General features: G+C 44.4%; 1 protein-coding gene across 1 annotated transcript in view; it reads left to right on the forward strand.

The window, feature by feature from the left end:
* Window positions 1–685: 685 nt before the first annotated feature.
* LOC126146628 (alpha-(1,3)-fucosyltransferase 7-like) overlaps window positions 686–18,840 on the forward strand; it is a 389,818-nt gene continuing 371,663 nt past the window's right edge. Inside the window, exon 1 of the mRNA XM_049915634.1 lies at window positions 686–818. The gene's annotated coding sequence lies outside the window, so the exon portion shown is untranslated. The remainder of the gene's footprint in view (window positions 819–18,840) is intronic.

The raw sequence follows: 18,840 nt of genomic DNA on the forward strand, positions 1-18,840 counted from the left end.
AGGGAGGACTCGAACCTCCGCGGGGACCAGCCGCACAGTGCAAGACTGCAGCGCCATAGACCGCTTTTTTTTTTAATTTCATTTTTGTTCTTTTTCGTTCGTTGCATCTGATCGGAGCGGACGTCGGAAGACACCGTTTTAAGTTCGTTGTTGATCTATGAAGTCAGTTTGTTTTTATTACAGAGGGCGGCTAACCCCCTGACTGAGCACGCTGAGCTACCGTGCCGGCTAACCGCTCGGCTAATCCCGCGCGGTTATGCCCCTTGCGGACGCCTACAGTCGTACTATAACATATCGACACCTGTTACCGGCAACAGTCAATGAGCCCACTACATGTCTGCTTTTGCCGTCTGCACCATTGGGTGCGTGAGACCACTTTTCTGACTATACGTTCCATGGGTGTAACTGTCGTGGAATATGCCCAACAGTGGTCTTTAATTATTTTCCTGAACTATATGAACAGGGTAACCGAGACGCGATCTGACAGTTACAGAAAGAAGCGGAATAAACCAACCGAAGGCGTCGGTATAGAATCTGCCAAAAACTGTGACTGCAGTGGGTAACGGCACTTCCGCCGTCTACTGCCTGGGAGCAATAGTTTTGAGGTGCCGCCGCAGAGGCGCTGTTGTCGGGAGTGAAGCAGCGCGCGAAATATTGGCGGAGCTCGCGTCGTCAGTTGTTCCCGTGGTGCGCGCGCACACCGCCACCGCGTCCGTGAGCTCGGCTCGAACCATGGAAGCCAATCTCTCCGGGGCGCCGACAGGCAGCAGCACCGGCGCCGGCGCCTTCGTCGTTTGACGTGCGGCTGTAGTCTGCAGGTAAACACCCGCAGCGCATTTCAGTACGCGCCAGATGTACATGCCTGCGGCGTATTGTTAGGCGAATCCAAGATACTTTCGTACTCACTAGGATGACCAGCTCCCCCGTATTTCCCGGGTTCTCCCGTATTATAGCAATATTTTCTTACTCCGCCCGGCTCCCTTATTGACCCACCTGTTTTCCCGTAATATTTCGTTAGTCATCACTGTTGTAAACATTAATCCCGTGAAGTACTATCGACAGCTCAAGTTCCCTAAGCGACAGATCTCTATAAGTTTTCGTATAATAAACGATACTGTTGTCGACATAAAGTCTCTTTTAGATCTGTGCTTCTACGGAAAGAAGACGGTTTGATTCAAAGGACTGCAAGGATTGGAGAAAGAACTACACAGCCTACGCGTCTACAGAGGTCGTGACACGGGGAATGTTTATTTCTCGGTCAGTACTGTACTGGCAACCCTCGCCTCATACCGATCGGTAGCTGTGCTACAAATAACGCAAGTAACAAGGTCTCGCGAAAGAGGATTACAGAGACGCTCGATACGTTATTTATTTTTCAGTTGACTCACACAACACAAGAACATTTTTTAACTCTTCGAAAGAGTTCTTTCTCTTATGAACAATAAGTGGACTGTTCAGAGAAACAGCAGCAAACTGATTAAGTTAGAGATTATGATGTAAATTAAATTTGATTATTGGTAGTAGGGAGCGCCAATGTTAGGCGCGTTATGGGGCCCCTTAGCGACTTGGCTGCCCAGAAAGGAAAGAAAGCCAATGTGCACTCTGCGTGCATACGCGTGGTGTCATTCCAGAAGTGGAAGGGGTACTTTCGGATGCCATGAAGAGTACAGGGTGCAGCCAACAGCAGACTGTTGCTCACGTCGGTACCAATGATGCGTGTCGCTTCGGATCGGAACAGAGCGGCTAACAGAAGTGGTGAAGGCTGCCAGTCTTGCTTGAGAGATGAAAGCAGAGCTCACCTTTTGCAGCATAGTCGACAGGACCGATTGCTGATTTTTGGTACAGAGCCTAATGGAAGGTGTGAATCAGAGGCTGAGACGGTTCTGCGACCGCAGTAGGCTGCAGATTCCTCGACTTGCGTCATAGGGTGGTTGTTTTTCGGGTTCCGCTGAACAGGTCAGGAGTCAACTACACGCAGGAGGCGGCTACGCGGGTAGCAAAGGCTGTGTGGCTTGGACTGGGCGGTTTTTTAGGTTAGAGGGTCTCGAGGAAACACAAAAAGGACTTCATTTTCAGAGGGTGCAGGCCGAACACAGGAAGTACCTATATACAGGAACCATCGGTCTAACAGTTGTAAATTGTTGTAGATGTGTAGGGCAAGTACCAGAGATCCGAGTGCTAATAGAAATCTCTGATGCTCAAATCGTTATAGGCACTGGAAGTTGGCAAAAGCCGAAGATAAGTTCAGCCGAAATTTTTTCGAAAAATCTAGCAGTGTTTCGCAAGGATTGGCTGCACACAGTTGGCGGTGGCATGTTCAAAAAATGGTTCAAATTGCTCTGAGCACTATGGGACTTAATGGCTATGGTCATCAGTCCCCTAGAACTTAGAACTACTTAAGCCTAACTAACCTAAGGACATCACACAACACCCAGTCATCACGAGGCAGAGAAGGTGGCGTGTTTGTTGCTGTTAGAAGTAGTTTACCTTTCGCGAAATTGAAGTACATAGTTCCTGTGCGTTAGCATGGGCAGAAGTCATTCTTGGCAACCGGAATAAATAATAATAGGATCCTTTTACCGACCTTCCAAATCAGATGATATAAGTATTGAAGGGTTCAAATAAAACTTGACTTTCATTTCAAACACGTACCCGACTCATACAATTATAGTTCTCGGCGACTTTAATTTACCCTTGATATGTTGGCGAAAATACATGTTTAAATCAGGTGCTACCCATAAAACTTCATCCGAAATTGTCTAAATGCATTCTCTGAAAAAATTATTTCGAGCAGTTAGTTCATGAGCCAACGCGAGCAGTAAATGGTTGTGAAAACACACTTGACCACTTAGCAACAAATAATCCTGCGCTAATAACGAGCATCAAAACGGATGTAGGGATTAGTGAACACGGGGTAGGGAGACTGAATATTTTAACTCCCAAATCCACCAAAAATAAACTAAACATAAATCTATTCAAAAAATCAGATAAGAACTCACTTGATGCCTCCCTGAGAGATAATCACCGCGTCTTTCAAGTGAACAATGTAGGTGTAGACCAGATATGGCTTGAATTCAAAGAAATAGTATCGGCAGCAATTGAAAGATTTATACCAAATAAATTAACAAACGGCGGAGATGATCCTCCTTGGTACACAAGACGGGTCAGAGCACTGTTTCAGAAAGAACGAAAAAAAAACATGCCAAATTTAAAAGGACGCAAAATCTCCAAGATAGACGATCTTTCACAGAAGCTCGAAATTTAGCGCGGACTTCAATGCGAGATGCTTATAATAGTTTGCACAACGAAACTTTGTCTCAAAAACTGGCTGAAAATCCAAAGAGATTCTGGTAGTACGTGAAGTGTGCTAGCGGCAAGACACAACCAATGCCTTCCCCGCGCGATAGCAGTGGAAATACTATCGCGGACAATGCTACCAAAGCCGAGTTACTAAACACAGCCTTCCGAAATTCTTTGACCAAAGAACACGAAGTAAGTATTCCAGAATTTGAATGAAGAACAGATGCAAACATGAGTAAAGGAGAGGTAGATATCCTCTGAGTAGTGAAGCAACTTAAATCACTTTAAAAGAAAGTCTTCCGGTCCATACTGTGTATCAGTTCAGAGTATGTTGATACAATAGGTCCATACTTAACAATCATATTCAACCGTTCACTTGACGAAAGATTCGTACCAAAAGGAGAAAGGAAGTAGTAGTAATTCAACAAGTCACAGGCACATATCACTGTCCGCCTCGATGTCAGGGCGACCGAATGCTGTGGAAAGGGGCCCGGGCTCGATTCCCGGCTGGGTCGGAGATTTTCTTCGCTCGGGGACTGGGTGGTTGTGTTGTCTCCATCATCCCATCATCCCATTGACACACAAGTCGCCGAAGAGGCGTCAAGTCAAAAGACTTGCAGCAGGCGACCGATCTACCCGACGGGAGGCCCTAGCCACACGACATTTCATTTCATGTCAGGCCAATATCATTAACGTCGACATGCAGCGGATTTTGGAATTTATACTGAGTTCGAACTTTATGAACTGCCTCGAAGAAAACGGCCTATTGACACACAGTCAACACGGATTTAGAAAACATCGTTCTTGTGAAGCACAGCTAGCTATTTACTCACACGAAGTGTTGAGTGCTATTGACAAGGGACGTCAAATTGATTCCGTATTTCTAGATTTCCAGACACTGTACCACACAAGCGGCTTGCAGTCAAATTTAGTGGTTATGGAATATCATCTCAGTTATGTGGCTGGATTCGCGATTTGTCAGAGAACTCACAGTTTCTAGTACTTGGCGGAAAGTCATCGAGTAAGTGATTTCTGGTGTTCCCCGAGGTAGTGTTACGGACCCTCTGCCGTTCCTTATTTATATAAACGATTTACGAGACAATTTGAGCAGCCGTCATAGGTTGTTTGCAGATGATGCTGTCGTTTATCGCTTAGTAAAATCATCAGAAGATCAAAACAAATTGCAAAACGATTTATAAAAGACATCTGTGTGTCGCAAAAATTGGAAATGGACCCTAAGTGACGAAAAGTGTGAGGTCATCCAGATGAGTGCTGAGAGGAATACTTTAAAACGTCGGTTACACGATAAATCAGTCAAATATAAAGGCCGTAAATTCAACTAAAAACCTAGGAATTACAATTACGAACAACTTAAATTGGAAGGAACCCATAGAAAATGTTGTGGGGAAGGCTAACCAAAGATTGCGTTTTATTGGCAGGACACTCAGAAAATGTCTATTTGGTGTCACCGCCAGACACCATACTTGCTAGGTGGTAGCCTTTAAATCGGCCGCGGTCCGTTAGTATACGTCGGACCTGCGTGTCGCTAATATCAGTGATTGCAGACCGAGCGCTGCCATACGGCAGGTCTAGAGAGACTCCCTAGCACTCGCCCCAGTTGTACAGCCGACTTTGCTAGCGTTGGTTCACTGACTACAGACGCTCTCATTTAAAGAGACGACAGTTGAATATAGCCTTCAGCTACGTCATTTGCTACGATCTAGCAATGTGCCATATTCAGTTACCATGTCTTCTGAACAGATAATATTGTGACTCATGTACCGTCAAGAGCGACGTTCATCATTAATGAAGTAAAGTTAAGTATCAAACTAATTACGTCCGCTTTCTGAATTCTAATTCCTTGTCATGTTCCAGACCTCACGTCAGTATAGTTCTTCCCTCCTCACGCCTGCCTGCGTGAGCTAAAACGCGTGCATTTCGGCCTCCATTCGTTACACGGTATTGGCTCTTCTGCCAACACAACAGTCTACTAAAGAGACTGTCTACACTCTGCTTCTCCGTCTTCTTTTAGAATACTGCTGCGAGGTGAGAGATGCTTGCCAGATAGGAATTGACGGAGTACGTCGAGAAATTTCAAAGAAGGGCAGCACGTTTTGTATTATCGCGAAAGAGGGGAGGGAGTGTCACTGAAATTATACAGGGTTTTTCGTTGCGTCAGAACATTCTCACAAAATTTCAATCACCAATTTTCTCCTACGAATACGAAAATATTCTGTTGACTCCGACCTGCATAGGGAGAAACGATCATCATAATAAAATAAGGGAAATCAGAGCTCGCAGGGAAAGATATGGGTGTTCGTTTTTTCCGCGCGCTGTACGAGATTGGAATAATAGAGATGGTGAAGGTGGTTGGATGAATGGCTAAAATGGTTCAAATGGCTCTGAGCACTATGGGACTCAACTGCTGTGGTCATTAGTCCCCTAGAACTTAGAACTACTTAAACCTAACTAACCTAAGGACATCACACACATCCATGCCCGAGGCAGGATTCGAACCTGCGACCGTAGCGGTCGTGCGGTTCCAGACTGTAGCGCCTTTAACCGCTCGGCCACTCCGGCCGGCTTTGGATGAACCCTATGTCAGGCACTTAAATATGATTTGCGAATGTAGGTGTAGATGAAAACTGCAAAAACTATTTTAAATTTGCACAAGAAGAAAAACATTGCAGAGTTCTACAGTTTTCGAAAATAAGGGCTTGTAGCGCGTATATGATACATATGTGTGTGCAAATTTGTGTATTACATGCGAAGAACAAATAAATTGTATTGTTTTGATACTATTAGAATCATTTTTAAGAATACCATAGATCCAAAACTGAGGGGATACTCATAGGTGCGTAACACGTCAGAAAACTTTATATAACAAAGATATTTAAAAGATTTGAGTGTAATACGGAAACCCCGCGATCAGCAGTCCTTCAGACTACGTCATAGTCGACCGACCTCTTTGTCGTCCTCAGTCATTCATAATTGGAGACGATATGCACCGCACTCTCGGCTGTTGTCGACGTTCAGACCTTGGAATCCAGGCAGCTCCTTAATCGGAACACGAGGCTGAGTGCAACCCTGTCCAGTCGGCCCACCAGGGAAAAATTCCTATCTGTACCAGGAAACGAAAGCGGGTCTCCCGCATGAGGGTCTGTCACGTTGACCACGTTTCTTTTTTTTTATTTGTGTCTTCATTTTGATCGTTACTGTTCTCGGCGTTTGGTCTGAGCGGACGTCACAGCTGCTCAAGATGGTCGTTGAACACTTCACTCAGCTTTTTTTTTTTTTAATTACAGAGGGCAACCAGCTGTCTGACAGAATACACTGTGGTACCATGCCGGCACACCCATCTATAGAGGCGGACCGAGTACTGATTTCTGAATCTGTACCACAAATGAGTCTTATTACACGCTTTTGCCTTCTAAAAACATTATCTCCTTTTGTGGAGTTAACCATAATACACTCCTGGAAATGGAAAAAAGAACACATTGACACCGGTGTGTCAGACCCACCATACTTGCTCCGGACACTGCGAGAGGGCTGTACAAGCAATGATCACACGCACGGCACAGCGGACACACCAGGAACCGCGGTGTTGGCCGTCGAATGGCGCTAGCTGCGCAGCATTTGTGCACCGCCGCCGTCAGTGTCAGCCAGTTTGCCGTGGCATACGGAGCTCCATCGCAGTCTTTAACACTGGTAGCATGCCGCGACAGCGTGGACGTGAACCGTATGTGCAGTTGACGGACGTTGAGCGAGGGCGTACAGTGGGCATGCGGGAGGCCGGGTGGACGTACCGCCGAATTGCTCAACACGTGGGGCGTGAGGTCTCCACAGTACATCGATGTTGTCGCCAGTGGTCGGCGGAAGGTGCACGTGCCCGTCGACCTGGGACCGGACCGCAGCGACGCACGTATGCACGCCAAGACCGTAGGATCCTACGCAGTGCCGTAGGGGACCGCACCGCCACTTCCCAGCAAATTAGGAACACTGTTGCTCCTGGGGTATCGGCGAGGACCATTCGCAACCGTCTCCATGAAGCTGGGCTACGGTCCCGCACACCGTTAGGCCGTCTTCCGCTCACGCCCCAACATCGTGCAGCCCGCCTCCAGTGGTGTCGCGACAGGCGTGAATGGAGGGACGAATGGAGACGTGTCATCTTCAGCGATGAGAGTCGCTTCTGCCTTGGTGCCAATGATGGTCGTATGCGTGTTTGGCGCCGTGCAGGTGAGCGCCACAATCAGGACTGCATACGACCGAGGCACACAGGGCCAACACCCGGCATCATGGTGTGGGGAGCGATCTCCTACACTGGCCGCACACCACTGGTGATCGTCGAGGGGACACTGAATAGTGCACGGTACATCCAAACCGTCATCGAACCCATCGTTCTACCATTCCTAGACCGGCAAGGGAACTTGCTGTTCCAACAGGACAATGCACGTCCGCATGTATCCCGTGCCACCCAACGTGCTCTAGAAGGTGTAAGTCAACTACCCTGGCCAGCAAGATCTCCGGATCTGTCCCCCATTGAGCATGTTTGGGACTGGATGAAGCGTCGTCTCACGCGGTCTGCACGTCCAGCACGAACGCTGGTCCAACTGAGGCGCCAGGTGGAAATGGCATGGCAAGCTGTTCCACAGGACTACATCCAGCATCTCTACGATCGTCTCCATGGGAGAATAGCAGCCTGCATTGCTGCGAAAGGTGGATATACACTGTACTAGTGCCGACATTGTGCATGCTCTGTTGCCTGTGTCTATGTGCTTGTGGTTCTGTAAGTGTGATCATGTGATGTATCTGACCCCAGGAATATGTCAATGAAGTTTCCCCTTCCTGGGACAATGAATTCACGGTGTTCTTATTTCAATTTCCAGGAGTGTATGACACCATATGTTAACAGAATCTTCCATCGGGTCTTGGTAGAACAACATCATAATAAAGGAAAAAAACCAGTTTGCTTTAGTTTCACAATATTACTTTTATTCTGTTATCCGGGTTTTGGCTTACAAGGCCATCTTCAGACATGTCTGAAGATGGCCTTCTAAGCCGAAAACCGGTTAACACAATAAAAGTAATATTGTAGAACAAAAGCAAACTTGTGCTTTTCATTTATTATGATACCATACGATATTTTACGTAAAAGTAAGCAAAATGTGCCTTTTTTTTAAATTTATATTTCGACTGCCACCCATTCCAAGGAAATTCAACGTTGTTGTGCTGTAGAAATTTATTGCTACTAAATGTCTTTTAAACCTCCCTTGAAATCGTCGTCAGACGTTCGTCATCTCCCTTAAAACCATTTCCAAATTTTGGTCGCCCTAGTAGGCACGCAGTAGTGGATACGAGTAATATGGGATACTGACTCATCTCAAAATAATTGCAAACGTGACGTAGTCAGGAAATCGGGAAACATTTAATTTGTTTGGATTCTATCAGATTCATTTTTCATTCTATAGACCCTCAAACAAGGGGATACTCGTAGGTGTGTAACATATCAGAAAACTTTTTTTTTCTGGTCAGCAAAGTTGATTTAGAGCTAAGGTCGGGAGGCTCGTATTTAATGAACCAGCCTTACTGGTGACGAAGACACAAGCCAAAATACCAGCTGAAGGGAAGATAGTTCTTTATGGCGCGAACGTAGGAAACGATCTAGCGAAAATGGAAAATGTTCTAACGGTGATATTATGTGATACCGTCTGTGTTTATGTTTCCAAAAGCTTTGTGCGAAAACACGATTTTTCGCGAGATCGTATCTCAAGTTCTATTGATAACAGAATGGATGGGTGAAATGTTTTGGATAGTCATTGGCCTAGCGACCATTCGGAAGAACGGGCATCGTGTGCCTGTCCTACAGTACAGGGATATATTTAAACATTACACACTTCCTACAGCCCAGGCAAATTGAGAAAATCGGTTAGTTTTTCTGCATTATGGCTGGTCTAGGTTGGACCTCAGGCGGATTACAAAAGCACCATTTGTTCACTGGCGCCTCTTGAGAAAACTCCAAAAAACAATGATTTTTGAGTGCGAAAAGTACGAATTGCGAGGATGACCACTTCTATGATTTCCATTCACGGCAGTTTGGCAGGCCGTCAAAATTTTTACCATATGTTCCCAAGAACGCTCTGTCTCTGTATAATGGGCAACTCACGGCTATACAAATACATCCACAGTGGTACTACAGTGACAACAAATTGGCTGGAAATCATCTCAACATGTGTGAAAAGCACTTAAAGCGACTGCCAAAAGTTTTGTATTCAATAAAATATTTCTAATAACGTTTTTAGTCTTTTAAGATAAAAATCATAAGCCGTTTTCCATTAAAAGTGATCCATCAGAAAATTACGCAGAAAAAATGTAAAGCAAATGATTTTGTGTTAACCTTATACTGTGTGTACTTATTTGTTGTTTAGATGTGTCAAAGTGTGTTAGTGTGTCGGAGTATATGAATGAAATGTCAAAACTTGATTGACATATAGGATTCGTTGTATACAAGCAGTACATCTTGCTGTAGCAGGCAAAAGAAGGGCACCAGCGGGAAAATGTTCCTGTCAAAACACAAAAAGGCGAAAAAGCTCCTCTTTTAAACACTCTGATAGAAAAGTGTGGAACCAGGTACCTAATTCCTTATTCCCCTTCCTCACCAAAAATTTTGCCATGCCAATACGTTCTCGCTCTTTGTGATGAAAGAGAGTAGTAGAGAGACAGTGACTGTGGAAGAGAGAGGAAACGGCGGTAGTGGGAGACAAAGAGAGAGTGGTGGTGGGAGAGAGAATGTGGCAGTGAAAGAGAAAAAGAAATGCATGAAGGCAACAGCAGTAGAAAACAAAGAGAGAGGAGATATTGACGGCCAGTGAGAGACAGTAGAGGTAAAAGAGAAACAGAGATAGATGGAGACAGAAGCAGTGGGAGAAAAAGAGAAAGGAGCCAGTGGAAGTCAAAAATGCTGGTCAGTGGAGACCATACAAGTTGCACTCGCCAGAAATTCTGAGCCCCCGAGGTAAGGTGGACACAGTGGCAATGGAAAAAAAAGACAAAAGGGGACAGTATAATTGGGAGAGAAGACTGTGGTCGTGGGTTACATGTAAATCAATGTGAAAAAAGGGAGACAGTAGGAGAGAGACACATAGACAGTAGCAGTGAGTGGAGATGGTGATTATGGGGGCTTAACGAAAAAGATTCTGGGTTAAAAAAAGCGCGAATATGTTCGCATGCCAAACTTTTGTTGAAGAGGACGGAATGACGATTTGGGCAGCTGGTTTCCCATTTTTCTGTCAGTCTTTTAAAGACGAACGTATTCACCTTTTCCATGCTCCGATTGGAGCACTTTCCGCTGGTTTTAACTTGATCGCAAAGCTTGACACAAAGTGCTGTGGGTTGCGAGAAATGGCGATGAACCGGTCTCGGGTAGACTCCGCTAGTTATCATCAAAACCCTACCTAAGTGCGGTTTTCAGGCAGTTTTCTGCAGTCTGCAAACTAAAATATTTGATCGGTGCATAGCCACTAATTTAACGCGTGTCGAAGGTACGTGCTTTCATCATCAGGAATGTTTACGTACAAGAGTGTTGACTACTTATTTGCTTCCTGTCATCTACGCAAGGTCCTGACACTGAATAAAGTTGAAAAATATAAAACGACATAAAAGTCAACAAAAATTTAGTGGTCACTTCCTCTGTAACTGTGTCTTTTTAAAGTATAGCCCATCAGCACCTGTGCTTCTGTAAATAAGTGTATGCTGGTAGTAAACGTTGACAGCGACCCAGTGCAGAAATTCGTGGGCGCGGCCGCTCCTCCACCAGGGAAACACGTCCGGACATCAACACGCTCGAGGCGTGTCATAAAATACATATACATAAAGACAGAATGTCACAGGCAGAAGACGCAAATAACTTTCCTCACTCAGGATAACTGACGCTTGAAGCGAGCAGTAGGACATCTACACCTGTAGTCCGCAAGCAATTTACGGTGAGAGAAGATACATGCGGTATTGACCTCGTTCCCTGTTCCATCTGCGAATAGGAAGAACTACTGTAGGCGACACTCCGCATGAACTCTAATTCTCCGGATTTTCTTGCTGTCGTCATTTCTCAAAGAGTTTGTGGGGGCAACTAATATGTTGCTGAACTCTTCCTCGAACGCACTCTCTCGAAATTTCAGTAGGAAACCTCTCCGTGATGCACAACACCCCTCTTGGAGCATGTGTAACTGTAGTTTGTTGAACATCTTCGTAATTTTCTCGCGGTGACCAAACGATCCCGTAACGAAACTCCACGCAATTCGTTGTATCTTGTCTGTCTCTGCTACTGATCCAATCAAGAATCGGTTGGACAAGCTACTTCCTTCTAGGATAAGTTACATCGCCTTAAGATTGTTCCTATGAATATCAGTCTATCCTCTGATTTTCTTACTATTTGTTTTAAGTGAGTCGCTCCGTATGGTTACTTGTAGATATTTTAAGTTAGTTAATGTTACCAGCAATTTGTCACCGATAATATAATTATACAAAAAATGGCTCTGAGCACTATGGAACTTAACTTCTGAAGTCCCCTAGAACTTAGAACTACTTAAACCTAACTAACCTAAGGACATCACACACATCCATGCCCGAGGCAGGATTCGAACCTGCGACCGTAGCGGTCGCGCGGTTCCAGACTGTAGCGCCTGGAACCGCTCAACCAATAATTATACAGTGCTGGATTTTTTTTCTCCTATGTATGCGCAAAATGATCCATTTATTTACGTTTAGGGTCAACAACCTTCTGATTACTTATTTATTTATTTTACCAGCTTTTCTATGGCTCAGTCTGCTTAAATGGGAGAGAAAGAATAGAGTAAACACACATTTCTAATGTATATGGCAATTCGATATACGTCCGAATCTCCTTTCTCACTCCTGTCTCTGCCCATTTCCTGCTTCCCCTTTCTTTGGCTAATGGCTCTGAGCACTATGGGAGTCAACATCTTAGGTCATAAGTCCCCTAGAACTTAGAACGACTTAAACCTAACTAACCTAAGGACATCACACACACCCATGGCCGAGGCAGGATTCGAACCTGCGACCGTAGCAGTCCCGCGGTTCCGGACTGCAGCGCCAGAACCGCACGGCCACCGCGGCCGGCCCCCTTTCTTTGTCCATCTGCTCCTCCTACCCCTTCTTTCTGTCCATCGCCTCTTTCACCATGTCCATCCATTTTCTCCTGATTCCACTCTCTCTCTCTCTCTCTCTCTCTCTCTCTCTCTCTCTCTCTCTCTCTCTCCATCGCCTCCTGTTTCCCCTCCCTCTCCTCCTCCCCATCCAGCCTATCACGTCCTCCCCACTTTCTCTCTCCCTCTTCCTCTCCACCCTCTCTCTCTCCATTTTCTCCGGCCTCCACTCTCTCTCCATCTCCTCCGCCCACTTTTCTATGTCTCATTCGTCCCACGCCTCTGTCCATTTCCTCTTTCCCCCCTCTCTCTGACCTTGAGCCTCGTTTATTGTTATTGCAAATTCAGATTCTGTAGTAGTTTTCTAATCATAAACCAACAATCCACAAATACAGGTTTCCTGTTTGTTTGGAACGTTATATATACAGGGTGAGTCAGGAGGAAAGTTAAAGGCTTTGAGGGATGATAGTACTAGTCAATCTGAACAAAAGACTTCATATGGACGTATGTCATATTCCGAATGCTTTCCGAGATAGAACACATTTATCATCAATTTTGTACGTTTCTGTTGAATAACTCGAAAACTGCACCCTACAGCGAAAACGTGCCACACTACAAAATTAAACTATATTAAATTTCCTAGAAAAAAACGTCCTCTTCATTTTTTACTCTAGAACTAATGGTTTGTGCGAAGAGAGCGCGAGAATGATGAAAAACTCGCTCGACGCGAGTCGACCTGCCAGGCAGGTAATGTTCAGATACTTACAAATACCTTACATATTCCCATTTTCAGACATTGGCTGGTAACACGAGGAAGAAACATCACGATTTACGGTACAGCGATACTGGAAGCTGTTAGAACTCAGAGCCAACAGGCGTTTACTGGTGCAATGGTACCAGTTGCAGTCTCCTTCCCCCAATTGCATACCATCTTGGATAGGACTGTGCTGACTGGAATGTCGAGCATGGTAATTATCTGTTCCCCGGCTGGAACTTTTGTCAAAGTGAATTCGTAGGGAAGTTAGAATTTCCTTGTGTGAATCATTTTCTTCCCCCCCACCCCACCCCTCTTCTTTTTAATGATCCTTCTTATTTCTTGACATGAGGAAGAAATTTCTAAGTGGCACATCTGGAATACGGCATTGTATGGAACTGAAATGAGGACTGCCAGAAGTCCGGAGAAATAGACGTTGGAAACAACTGTTGTATGGTTGTATCGAAGAAAGTAAAAATGTAAGTGGGCAGATTAAGAACGAAATGTAGAAGTCCTAAAAAGAACAGGTGTGGAAAAGAGTCTGTGGAAGGTTCTTGCCAGAAGAAGGGACAGTTTAGTGAGAAATCTGCTACAGTCGCATTACCAGATAACAAGTTTGTTTTGTTTGCAGTTCGAAAGAAAAAACTATTTGCAAAACTTGTAAAATGTTTGTCCCCAACCTATACCTAAAATACGAGAAAGTGACAAAAGAAAATGATAGTGTTAAATTCTTGGGATTACAACTTGACAGAAAATTCATTTGGGAGGAGCATAGTACATAATTTATGAAGCACTTACACGTATTTTCATTTTTAATGTGGATGTTATCAGACGTATGTGACAAAAATAAAAAAAAAATTGCTTAGTTAGCATACTTTCATTACGTAATATCATAAGGGGTTATTTATGCGGTAACAGATGAATCCAAGCCAATATTTTCAGAGTCCAAAAGCGCGTAATACGAATTATATGTGTTTAAATCAAGAACGTCCTCCAGAGGGCTTTTCAAGAACTGGGGAGACTAACTAGTACATCCCAATACATTTACTCCTTAACGCAATCATAAATAATACATCCCTTTCAAACCAACAGCTACTAGAAATAAGACCAAAGACTCAAAATCACTTACTTTCGCCCAGAAAGATGTCCGTTATTCATGAACACATATTTTATTAAAATGACAGCACCCATAAAAAGTTTAACTACTAATAAAGCCAAAGAATTTGTTGGTGGCCAACACCTTCCACTTCTTTGAGTAAATTTCTTAGTATAACCGACTGATATGTACATATTATTATTGATAGAAAATAACGTGAGAGTAACGTAAAATCTTACTTGTGCCCTTCTTCGCCGCGCTGGATTAGCCGAGCGGTCTGAGGCGCTGCAGTCATGGACTGTGGGGCTGGTCCCGGCGGAGGTTCGAGTCCTCCCTCGGGCATGGGTGTGTGTGTTTGTCCTTAGGATAATTTAGGTGAAGTAGTGTGTAAGCTTAGGGACTGATGACCTTAGCAGTTAAGTCCCATAAAAGTTCACAACCATTTGAACATATATTTATTTATTTACTTTTTCTTTTTTTTGCCCATCTTCAGAGCAGCAGCGTGAGCACTGGAGATAAATGTTGTTAACTGATTGCCGGCCGCTATGGCCGAGCAGTTCTAGGCGCTCCAATCCGGAACCGCGCTTCTGCTACGCTCGCAGGTTCGAATCCTGCCTCGGGCATGAATGTGTGTGATGTTCTTAGGTTCGTTAGGTTTAAGGTGTTCTAAGTCTAGGGGAGTGATGACCTCATATGTTAAGTCCCATAGGGCTTAGAGCCATTTGAACGATTTTTGTTAACTTATTTTCTGTTTGATCGTATTCACGTCATTGTACATTTACGTGAATTGTGACAGCTTTGTTACTAACTTTTAAATGAAAATAAGATTAAGATTTTTTACGTTATTCCACTTCCATGACGATAATTTTATTTGCGATGTATGGAAGATGCATTAGCATACGTCTTTTTCATTGTAAGTACGTGTTGTGTGTTATTTTTGTATGACATACTCTGCATACTTGAGGAACTTCTCACTCTACACCTATGGAGGTAAGCGTGAATCTAATGTAGTACAATAAAAATAACATAACGAGGCGCTAGAATGAACAGTAGCCTGGAAAAATAGTATACAAACAATAGGGATATTATGTGTACTAGTTGGTTTGAGATAAAAAATTATCACAAGATATGAAAAGGTGGTGAATGGCATAAAACCAATGGAATGACTGCTGAAAGGAAGAAAAAAAATTGCTGCCGCAACTTCGGGTACTCGCATGTCGCGGGCCTTATGTGCAAGTATTTTCGTGTAGGGAGTTGATGACTGCCTGTAGAGACAAGTCTTAGCATAATGGAGATGGTAAAATGCGGTACCAGAGCAGAGCATAGTCTTCTGGAATAGCGCCAAGGTTAAAGCTCCCATTCGTTCAGACCATCACCGTCCCTACCAAGTGCCCTCACTTCCTGAGGTACAGTACTCAGACGTAGAATTCGCCAATTTTCCAGTTAAATACTGGCGATCATCATGATTCGAACCAGCTTCCGCTGGTTCGAGCATCACCGTAGAAGCAACCTCGGCTACGATGCAGGCCAGTCCTTCGCTAGAGCTGTTGTGTAATGCGTGAACAGATGCAACAGGATGTGCATAACTAAGCCAATATCTTCTGCATCGTTGAACACGGCAGTTATAAATCACGAGAGTCCTTCACATCATTCAGATGACTGCAGGTGATGTCTTGAAACGAGATACGATAGAAGAGGACGCTTTGGAGGTAAAGCCTAGCACCACACTACGATTATCTGGACACATAGTAAGAGAAGTAGCTTATAGAGAAAAAGTAGCTTTCAAAACATCACTTCTGCGAGTCCTTTTTCACGTATATTTATCGGTTTTCAGATCTGTACCAATATATGAAATGTGCATTCACAGAAAAAGTTCCAACCACAGTCTTTACTTACTGCAAAGAGTTTATTGAGTCCCGTGATCGTGTCACAGAGGCGCTAAACAGATTTTGAAGGGAAATTCTACAATGAAAACCATGGGAGAGAGGCCGTTATTAGTTCGCATCAGATAAATCACAGAGCCTAACAGAAGTTAGTACTGAATGATCAACGATTATCAGAAAAATGAGATGGGAATCATTCTTAAAATATCCTAGTAGTTCGAAGAAGTTTTCACGTAATTGGACATACAGCCTAAAGAGAAGCAATAGACAAGTTCTGCATCTAACTCCAAGTGCAATGGTATAGTGATGTGTAGTGTAGATCACAGTAATACAAAATCAAGTGACTACTGGATCCCGGATAAATATACATACGCATACCAGACGTCCAAACGCTCGTAAGTAGACTTTTTTCTTCGAAATATGTAACTGATTGCTCTTCTTCTCTGTTTCTCTCCCTGGGTTCTTCATCTCTTCCACCTGTTTGGGCACTGTTTTATGCATATCAACGTACTGAAAAAAGAAGTGAAATACCCAGAAGAGGAGGAGGAAACAAACTGAAACTTCACTGTTTGTGAGGCTATGTCATGCTATTTCGGTGATAACAATATTGAGTCAAATTCACAAAGAACTTATCAGTGTGAGCCAACTTATCAGTATGACACTGCATCCGCTCTGGCCAGTATATTTACACTGACTCCCTTAGGAAGGGTGTCACAAAGCCATTGTATCCTCTACTGAAACAAGCTGGCCCACAAGTATTGTAAGTGGTCCTTGCTGTCTTGGGTAGGCAATGAGAGAGTGTTTGACGTCCGAGTAGATAACACACATGTTCTGTTGAGGGTAGATATCGAATCTTGCTGGCCACTGGAGTACCTCAATATCACGCAGACTGTTCATAGAGAGATGTGCCAGGTGTGTGACACCACAATACTGTCACAATGACGACGCAGGATGTCCGTGATATACCGTTGTGCCATCTGAGTTCCCTCAATTGCTACTAGCCGTGACCTGAAGTCATACCAATATCGTTACCGCAGCACTGTGCTTGCCGAAAACATTATAAGAATGGGACCTCTCCCCAGTTCGCCGCCATATCTGTTGACGACGGTCATCCGGGATACAGTAGAGCTATGATCTATCACTGAACGCTTCCCGATCATGGCACCATTCCAGACGCAGCCATTTGTATCGTGAGGCACCCACGCATAGGGCAGTAGTTCCTTAATCCGCCTGCTGCCAGTCTCCGACCATTGTGCCAAATGACACAGTACGTAGCATGGAATCCATTACTTGATCTCGGATGGCAGGTGCAGATGTCAAGAGATTGCGATGTGCTTGCAGCACAATACATCTACATCTACATCTACATCCATACTCCGCAAGCCACCTGACGGTGTGTGGCGGAGGGTACCTTGAGTACCCCTATCGGTTCTCCCTTCTATTCCAGTCTCGTATTGTTCGTGGAAAGAAGGATTGTCGGTATGCTTCTGTGTGGGCTCTAATCTCTCTGATTTTATCCTCATGGTCTCTTCGCGAGATATACGTAGGAGGGAGCAATATACTGCTTGACTCCTCCGTGAAGGTATGTTCTCGAAACTTCAACAAAAGCCCGTACTGAGCTACTGAGCGTCTCTCCTGCAGTCTTCCACTGCAGTTTATCTATCATCTCCGTAAAGCTTTCGCGATTACTAAATGATCCTGTAACGAAGCGCGCTGCTCTCCGTTGGATCTTCTCTATCAACCCTATCTGGTACGGATCCCACACTGCTGAGCAGTATTCAAGCAGTGGGCGAACAAGCGTACTGTCACCTACTTCCTGTGTTTTCGGATTGCATTTCCTTAGGATTCTTCCAATGAATCTCAGTCTGGCATCTGCTTTACCAACGACCAACTTCATATGATCATTCCATTTTAAATCACTCCTAATTCGCACTCCCAGATAATTTATGGAATTAACTGCTTCCAGTTGCTGACCTGCTATTTTGTAGCTAAATGATAAGGGATCTATCTTTCTATGTATTCGCAGCACATTACACTTGTCTACATTGAGATTCAATTGCCATTCCCTGCACCATGCGTCAATTCGCTGAAGATCCTCCTGCATTTCAGTACAATTTTCCATTATTACAACCTCTCGATATACCACAGCATCATCCGCAAAAAGCCTCATTGAACTTCCGATGTAATCCACAAGGTCATTTATGTATATTGTGAATAGCAAGGGTCCTACGACACTCCCCTGCGGCACACCTGAAATCACTCGTACTTCGGAAGACTTCTCTCCATTGTGAATGACTTGCTGGGTTCTGTTATCTAGGAACTCTTCAATCCAATCACACAATTGGTCTGATAGTACATATGCTCTTTCTTTGTTCATTAAATGACTGTGGGGAACTGTATCGAACGCCTTGCGGAAGTCAAGAAACACGGCATCTACCCGTGAACCCGTGTCTATGGCCCTCTGAGTCTCCTGGACGAATAGGGGAGCTGGGTTTCACACGACCGTCGTTTTCGAAACCCATGCTGATTCCTACAGAGTAGATTTCTAGTCTCCAGATAAGTCATTATACTCGAACATAATACGTGTTCCAAAATTCTACAACTGATCGACGTGATCGTCCTTTATGGTGATGAAACGTGGTCGACTGG

This window comes from Schistocerca cancellata, chromosome 2, assembly GCF_023864275.1.
Source record: "Schistocerca cancellata isolate TAMUIC-IGC-003103 chromosome 2, iqSchCanc2.1, whole genome shotgun sequence".
NCBI lineage: Eukaryota > Metazoa > Arthropoda > Insecta > Orthoptera > Acrididae > Schistocerca > Schistocerca cancellata.